Source organism: Nicotiana tomentosiformis, chromosome 3 (assembly GCF_000390325.3).
Source record: "Nicotiana tomentosiformis chromosome 3, ASM39032v3, whole genome shotgun sequence".
NCBI classification, from domain to species: domain Eukaryota; kingdom Viridiplantae; phylum Streptophyta; class Magnoliopsida; order Solanales; family Solanaceae; genus Nicotiana; species Nicotiana tomentosiformis.
This window is the reverse complement of record NC_090814.1, coordinates 147,652,858-147,662,089: the sequence shown is the minus strand read 5'-3', so window position 1 is coordinate 147,662,089 and position 9,232 is coordinate 147,652,858. Positions and strand designations below refer to the sequence as shown.

At 41.3% G+C, this 9,232-nt stretch overlaps 1 long non-coding RNA gene across 1 annotated transcript; it reads left to right on the top strand.

The window, feature by feature from the left end:
- Positions 1-1,006: 1,006 nt before the first annotated feature.
- On the top strand, positions 1,007-1,617 carry LOC108942943 (uncharacterized). Its single transcript, XR_011414535.1, has 3 exons — positions 1,007-1,152; positions 1,278-1,404; positions 1,502-1,617. It is a non-coding gene; the product is annotated as an uncharacterized lncRNA (long non-coding RNA).
- Positions 1,618-9,232: the final 7,615 nt, after the last annotated feature.

The following is a 9,232-nucleotide window of genomic DNA, read 5'->3' as shown; positions in this document are numbered from 1 at the left end:
TGTTGTTATTCAGAAATGTTAGGCTTACCTAGTCCCTAAGACTAGGTGCCATCACGATACCCAAACGGAAGGGAAATTGGGTCGTGACAAGTTGGTATCAGCTACCAACTTGTCTTACTCAAATGAGGTAATTGTCTTACACTACTAGAAATTCGGTAAAAACCGACCAAAAAAACCGACCAACGTTGGTCGGTAATGGCCAAAAACCGATCAGAACGCGACCATTTATGTGTGGACGGTATTTTTGTGGTCGGAAAGGAATACCGACCAAAGTTGGTCGGAAATTACCGACCAACTTTGGTCGGTCAATTAAATTCAAAAAAAAAAATATTGCAAAAAAAACTGACCAAAGTTGGTCGGTATTTTAATTATGTAATAAAAAGATTCACCATCTGAGAATTGAACCGGGGTCTGTACTGTGGCAGGATACTATTCTACCACTAGACCATTGGTACATTTTGTTTTAAGACTGTCTTTTATTTGATTTATACTCTTTAATTGTATTTTCGCACGAAAATAACCTACCAAAGTTGGTCGGTTTTATTAAAAAGTAAAATTACCGACCAAAGTTGGTTGGTTTTTTTAAATGACCCGCTGAATTAACCGACCAATTTTGGTCGGTTTTTTTAATATTAATTTTTATTTATTTTAATTGAAAAACCGACCAAAGTTGGTCGGTTTCTTGAAACATAAATTTTGCGGGACTCAAAAATAGTTTCCCGCATTTTTGCGCTAAAGAAAACCGACCAAAGTTGGTCGGTTTCGTAAAAAAAAAAAAAATTATGAAAAACCGACCAACTTTGTTCAGTTTTTTGGTCGGTTTTTTGACTGACCAAAGTTGGTCGGTCGACCTTGGTCGATTTTTGCCGAATTTCTAGTAGTGTTACTCTTAAAGATAAAAGGAAATGGTAGGAAAATGGTAAAGATTTCACTTCAGTTTGTTGTGGATACCTGCAATGCAACTTCTCTATTTTTTTATTTTTTTTAACTGGCCAATTCAATGGACAGGTTGCGCGTAGTGGTCATAGTGTTCTTAGAGCAAGTTCAGTTTTGATTTTATTTGGGGGTGAAGATGCAAAGAGGAGGAATGAAGCTAAATGATCTACACATGTTTGATCTTAAATCTTTGACATGGCTGCCGCTTCATTGCACGTGAGTTGCTAGCTAAAGGATATATCATTCATGTCATTACTAATGTTCCTGCTCCTTGGGCCATTAACTCTACAAAATGGTGGCATTATCAGGTCTATTTCTTGATTACTAGCGCATGCATGCAGGGGAGCAGGTCCATCACCAAGATCAAACCATGTGGCTGCCCTCTATGATGATAAATTGCTCCTGATTTTTGGTGGATCATCAAAATCCAGGACGTTAAATGACCTATACACGCTTGATTTTGAGACGGTTTGTGGAATAAAATCTTCAGCTGTTCTGTCCCTGAATGAATGCATATTGCTTTTGTATGCAACATTCTAATGCTAGATTTTCATGTTCACCTCAGATGGCATGGTCAAGAATTAAAATACGGGGATTCCATCCTTCACCTAGAGCTGGTTCTTGTGGAGTGTTCTGTGGAACTAATTGGTATATTGCTGGGGGTGGTAGCAGGAAAAGAAGTACTCCCTCCGTTTCAATTTATGTGAACCCATTTGACTGGGCACGGAGTTTAAGAAAAGAGAGAAGACTTTTGAATTTGTGGTGTAGAATGAAGCACATATATTTTGTGTGGCTATAAATCACTGCATAAAAGTAAATTGTTTTCAAATAATGAAAGAGATCATTCTTTTAGGCACGGACTAAAAAGGAAATAGATTCACATAAATTGAAACAGGGGGAGTACGTCTTAGCTAATAACTGCAGCTTTCTGCTTCATCGCCTTTTGATTCTAGGATATACTCTCAATAAAGAAATGCATTTAATAGGAACCTATTTTCTACTTAAGCTTTCTGAAAATTTCAATTTATGTTTCTCCTTCTTGCCTTTGTTTCCATTCTTGTTACCCTAACTACACTTCGTTCCTTCAGGACATGCTGAGACTCTAATATCACAACTAACAAGGTCCATTTCAGTTTTCACTGTTTCACAATCTTAATACATGCTTCTGCCTTTTGACATTATGCCTATGAACTTTTATGTCAGTCAACTCACAGTATGTTCTTGGCTTCTGCTGCTGTGTTTGAATTTTTCACGTCAATCAACTCATATTGTTTTTTAAATCTCAAGTATTTTGATATGTTGCGAACCTTACCAAAAAGATCTTCCCATGCTTTGTCATTGCATGTGAAAGTACAATCATTAGAATTTGTATCAAATATCATTGAATATGTAACTAGCTAACTTACATATTTTCTTGTATTTTTTCTTCAAAAAGGTTATGTTCTTGTATTCATAGAAAAGGAAGTACCATTTTTATAGCACTCAAGGTCCTAGTTTTTCGAGAGTAGTCCATAGGCTTAAGGCTATGGGCAAGAGAAGATAGAAGAGTGGGGCAGGAGAAGACAGAAGGAAGGGCCTTTAGAGGGATTGGAACCTGCACGTAAGTGGTGCAGTCTGGAGCTGATTAAATGAACTCTCAATATTGCTGTTTAGAATACAGAAAGAAATCCATAATTAAATAACTATAGTTTTTATTGCTGTTTAAGGTTTCACACGGTTAATTAATGATTGCTATTAAAAGATTGCTTGACTTGTTAGAAACATTTATTATTTATTTATTTCTTGCCGTCCCTCAAAAGAAATGAAGAGTTGGTTCCAGCAGAAAACAATTACTATACTATAAAGGGAGGATATTCAATTTAATTACAACTTAGAACAAGTTGGGATCATAGATGGTTACGTACGTAACATAATATTAGCTTGTATGGCTGGTTATGGCAGTGCTTAAAACTTTTGACCATAAAAGAGTTCAAACATTAGGTGTGATTGAATCATAGAATCCAACAATATTATCAAGATAAAGGGTTTTCCAGCAAGGATAAGGAGATATAAACTTATGTTAGGGAATGCTTCACCTTTCCATGAGCAGTTATGAGTGTTTGACACTGCATACTCCCATCCAGGAGCTGTATCTCCCTGGCATTGTACGCATACTACAAAGTTATTCCAACCTTCGGACGTTAATCATTTTGAAAATATATAATCAGGCTGGGGCGGACTTATAGTTCTGAATATGGGTTCAATTGGACAGACCATTTTGGCTTGTACCATATATATTTTTATGCTAAAACTCCTTAAACATATTATAAATATTGAACTCATAATTTCAAAAAACTCAGACCCTTGGACCCACTAAGATTAAATCTTGAATCTACTTCTTTGACTCTATTATTTTATCTTGCCTACTACCCATTTATCCTCCCGCCCTATTCCTTAGGCCAAAATATATGGATGTGTATATTAAATAGAAGTCATTTTTCTTAACCCACTTAATGCTCAACTTTTACACTATTGTATTTTTTTCTCTATACTGTTGTGATTTGCATGCTTGCTTGGAGTCGAGGGTCTACCGGAAAAAGTTTCTCTACATGCATAAAGTAGGGGTAAGGCTGCGTACATATATAATACTCTCGCCAGACCCCCTATTTGTGGGATACGCTGCGTTGTTGTTAATGCTCTTAATATGGACCGGTGATCTTTGCTCTAATAGAATTTCCATTTGCAGACTTGCTTTATTCCAATTGTACATATGATGTTTACTCTGTTGGAGGAAGGTTTCAACGGTCTATGCTTTCTAAAGATTGGGGTCTTCACCTTAAAAAGATTAGGATTTGTTGCTTTGAAGGAATGAGTTCTGGTCAAGAAGTCCTGTTCCTGCGCGATCTTCTTTTGGTATGTGCTAACCTTGAGGAGATGGTTATTTAATGGAGATCTGGACACCAGAACTCCTCGATTCGTGATGCATCAGATGAGTTTGATTAATGGCGAAAAGACGCTCAAGGAATGCAGTGATTTTGTTCAAAAACTAACTCTTCATTTTTTTGCTTCTTGTTTTACATTAAGCAAGCTCGAGAGTACCATAGTAATAACTTTTTTTTTTTTGGTATTCAGTATGTTGATGAAGGTGTTTCTAAGAAACCCTTGTCAGTGATCTGAATTAGCTAATTATACTCAAAGATTTTTCCTACTTTCATCATTTTTCCTTTTCATTTTGTACTCTTATTAAAAATTTTAGCTGGTTTTATGTCAGAATTCATACCTTAACATTGACTATAATATATTTTTCTGGTGCAACTCGTTTTTTGGCTATTGTTAATGGTTGGATATATTAGATGGTATTTTGAAAATATGGAACTATCTTTATAACAATTTGTGTACGGTCAAAACCGATTCTCAGTCATAAAGACCGGCCGAGACAATAACGTTTCAATCGAAGGGTATCCGCATGGCAAGCTCAGACGAATTCCGAAGTAGAGACGTCGAGTTTCGAGCCATAAGACCAATCAACCGTAAAACTCGATATCATTATCGAACCCGCGTCCGGATCGGACTACGGGGTAACGACGACCGACACATGCCCCGAATATCGATGCTCCAAAGCAGAACCGAGCTCGAACTAAGACTGGGGATTCGATCTAGCACCAAGCTCGAGTCAGTGCCAAGCTCGCAAGACAAGAGCCGTTACAACCGCACAAAGGGAGAGAATCTTGGCGAGAATCAAGGGAGAGACAAACCATCATGGGTTCTCCACTATATGTATTATTTTATGTTGTTACAAATAAAGAAGTGACCCTCTACTATAAAAGGGGAGATAGACTGCAATAGGGAGGGCAGATCAAGATTTCATTGTGCTTGTTCTTCTAATATTTTTCAGTCTTCTCTTCCATCATTTTCCATTTTCACAGCAAAAATACTTGTATTGTCATTTTATATCAAAGAAATTTGCATACCCTTAGAACCATATCTAAATTTAACGTTATCCGATTTTTCAGGTAAACAGTTTGGCGCCCACCATGGGGCTAAGGGTAACGGTGATTGTCTGATATAAATCTACAGTACACTCCAGCTTACAACTTCGAATCAGCCATGGCTCTACCTATCGACCTCGAAGCCGGCCTTCAAGATGAAACCAACAACTTGGTGCCCGGGGCCGGAAGGCTACCTAACAACGGTAACGAGGTTCGAATCGAAGAAACCGAAATTCGAGCCGAAGTACCACTGGATATCAATTTGCAAATAGCTCTAGAAGCGAATCAGCATTCTGAACCAAAGAGGAGCGTTCAGGGGGGTGCTCGATTTATAACCCGAGACACCTACAGCACGGGGGAAATCGGGGTCAGCTTGCGTATGATTTTCGAAATGTTGCAAGCCCAACAAGCAGCAATAGCTCAGTTGCAGAGCCGAACCCATACACAAAGCGGGCCGAACTCCAATCCTCTTCTTCGAGAAGTCACACCCAAAACGGAACCCGTCGTAGTGAAATCAAACGAGCGGGAATCGGGGATTGCTCCTGAAATTGCTAAATTGCTCGAGGAACTCACGAAGCGAGTCGAAGCCAATGATAAAAAAGCGGAAACATATAACGCTAGGGTCGATCAAATTCCGGGGGCTCCGCCAATGATAAAAAGGCTTGATTTCGAAAAATATTCATACAAAAGCCTTTTCCCTCGAGCGCGGCCCCAAAATCAATCCCCAAAAAATTTCGTATGCCCGAAATTTCCAAATATAATGGTACGACCGATCCTAACGAACACGTCACCTCCTACACATGCGCCATCAAAGGCAACGATTTGGAGGATGATGAAATCGAATCCGTGTTGTTGAAAAAGTTCGGAGAGACCCTCGCAAAAGGAGCGATGATCTGGTATCACAACTTACCGCCGAATTCCATTGATTCTTTCGCCATGTTAGCGGACTCGTTCGTAAAATCACATGCTGGTGCCATAAAGGTTGCAACAAGAAAATCGGACCTCTTCAAAGTAAAGCAAAGGGGTAAGGAGATGCTGAGGGAATTCGTATCCCGATTTCAAATAGAGCATATGGACTTGCCACCGGTCACAGACGATTGGGCCGTACAAGCTTTCACCCAAGGACTGAATGGGCTAAGCTCGACAGCATCACGTCGGCTGAAACAAAATTTAATCGAGTACCCTGCAATAACTTGGGCAGATGTACACCACCGGTACCAATCAAAAATCAGGGTCGAAGATGATCAATTGGGAGTTCCATATGGGCCCGTACGACAGAACCACACAACCACTAAAAATCAAAGGGAAGCCAACAGAGATCAAAGGTCGAACAGATATCGATACCAACCGTACGACACAGGATCGGATGAACAACAGTTCAGCACGTGACACGGTTCAGAACAACCAAAGGATTGATCGGGGGCAAAATTCTCGGGGACTTATGAGCAAGAGCGGCTTTGATAAATATACGGATCCTATAGAAATCCCTCGACTATCGGAGTATAATTTCAACATTGGTACATCCGCCATCGTATCGGTCATCGGACGCATCAAAGACACCAGATGGCCTCGACCCATGCAAACCAATCCTGCCCAAAGGAATCCCAATCAAATGTGCGAATATCATGGCACTCATGGTCACAAAACGGAAGATTGCAGGCAACTAAGAGAGGAAGTGGCCCGCTTATTTAATAAAGGGCACCTTCGGGAATTTCTGAGCGATAGGGCGAAGAACCATTTTAGAAACAAGGAATTCGGTAAGCGAAACGAGCCAGAAGAACCGCAACACGTCATTCACATGATCGTCGGCGGCGTCGATGCCCCCTAGGGACCGATTCTTAAACACGCTAAAACGTCGATTGTGAAGCGATCTCGAACCCAAGATCATGCACCCGCAGGGACTTTATCCTTCAGTGATGAAGATACAGAGGGAATCATCCAACCCCATAATGACGCGCTGGTAATATCTGTACTCATGAATAAAACTAAGATTAAGCGTGTGTTAATTGATCCAGGTAGCTCGGCCAATATCATCAGATCGAGAGTCATAGAATAGCTCAGCCTGCAGGATCAGGTCATACCCGCAACTCTGGTTCTAAGCAGATTTAATATGGCATGTGAAACCACTAAAGGCGAGATCACTCTACCGATAAACGTAGCCGGAACCATCCAGCAAACAAAGTTTCACGTAATCGAAGGTGATATGAGATATAACGCCCTCTTCGGAAGGTCGTGGATCCACATCATGAGAGCCGTACCCTCGACCCTACACCAGGTCCTCAAATTCCCAACATCGGAAGGTATCAAAGTAGTGTACGGGGAACAACCGGCCGCAAAGGAAATGTTCTCCGTCGAAGAAGCAAAATCAATATCCTCACCTTTACCAATGAAAGGATCAGGTTTAAAGCTGAGCGCCAAATAGCAATCACAGACATCGGCTTTAACCCGACCAAGTAAGCAAAATTTTGAAGAGGACGATGGTGATCGATGGATACCTCGATCCTTCGTAACCCCCGATGATTTCGATGCCACCAAATCAACAATTGAGGAACTGGAGCAAATCGTACTGATCGAACACTGGCCCGAACAAAAGGTATACCTGGGAACGGGTTTGAGCCCTGAACTCAGGAAGAAACTCATTCAATTTCTTATCAATAACATCGATTGTTTTGCCTGGTCCCATCTAGATATAACTGGGATCCCGCCGGACATAACGGCGCACCAGCTAAGCTTGAACCCTATGTTCAGACCGGTGAAGCAAAAAAGAAGGCCCCAGTTCGAGGAAAAGCACGCATTCATAAAGGATGAGGTAAACAAACTTCTCAAGATAGGGTCCATTCGGGAAGTAAAATACCCCGAATGGTTAGCCAATGTGGTTGTTGTACCTAAAAAGGAAACAAACTTAGAATGTGTGTGGACTATAAGGATTTGAACAAAGCATGCCCCAAAGATTCCTTCCCACTGCCCAACATCGATCGTATGATCGATGCCACGGCCGGCCACGAGATTCTCACCTTTCTCGATGCCTATTCCGGGTATAATCAAATTCAGATGAATCCGGACGATCGGGAAAAGACTTCATTTGTGACCCGATATGAAACATATTGTTATAACGTAATGCCCTTCGGGCTAAAAAATGCAGGAGATACTTATCAACGCCTAGTAAATAGAATGTTCGAAGAACAAATAGGTAAAATGATGGAAGTTTATATTGATGACATGCTAGTTAAGTCCCTGCGCGCAGAGGACCATTTGGCCCATTTGCAGGAAACGTTCAAGATTCTGAGAAAATTCAACATGAAGCTCAACCCCGAAAAATGTGCTTTCGAGGTCGGTTCGGGCAAGTTCCTTGGCTTCATGGTCTCAAATCGGGGATTTGAAATCAACCCCGATAAAATCAAGGCCATCGAAGACATCACTATCGTGGACAGCGTGAAAGTTGTACATAGGTTAACGGGAAGAATTGCAGCCTTAGGCCGGTTCATTTCAAGATCATTGGATCGAAGTCACAAATTTTTCTCCCTACTCAAAAAGAAGAACGACTTCGCCTGGACGCCGGAATGCCAACAGGTGTTGCAGGAATTGAAATGATACCTCTCGAGTTCGCCACTTCTTCATACTCCGAAAGCGGACGAGCAGCTCTACCTGTACTTGGCGGTATCAGAAGTCGCCGTAAGCAGCGTCCTAGTTTGAGAAGAGCAAGGTACGCAATTTCTCGTTTATTACGTGAGTCGGACCTTAGGAGAAGCGGAAACTAGGTATCCGCACTTAGAAAAATTGGCACTTGCCCTGGTAAGCGCATCTAGAAAGTTAAGGCCGTATTTCCAATGTCACTCCATAAGCGTATTAACCACCTACCCACTCCGAAATATCTTACATAGGCCCGAACTATCAGGCCGATTGGCCAAATGGGCCATCGAACTCAGTGGATACGATATCGAATATCAATCCCGCACGGCCATCAAGTCTCAAATTTTGGCAGACTTCGTGGCCGACTTCACGCCAACCCTCATACCCGAAGTCGAAAGGGAACTCCTTTTGAAATCAGATATATCATCCGGGGTATGGATCCTTTTTACGGACGGTGCTTCGAATATAAAGGGGTCCGGGTTAGGCATAGTTTTAAAACCCCCCACGGGTAACATTATTAGGCAAGCTATTAAAACTATCAGGTTAACTAACAACGAGGCCGAGTATGAAGCCATGATTGCAGGTCTCGAACTAGCTAGAAACTTGGGAGCAGAAGTCATTGAGGCGCACTGTGACTCTTTGCTGGTGGTGAGTCAAGTAAACAAAACCTTCGAAGTCAGAGAAGGTAGGATGCAAAG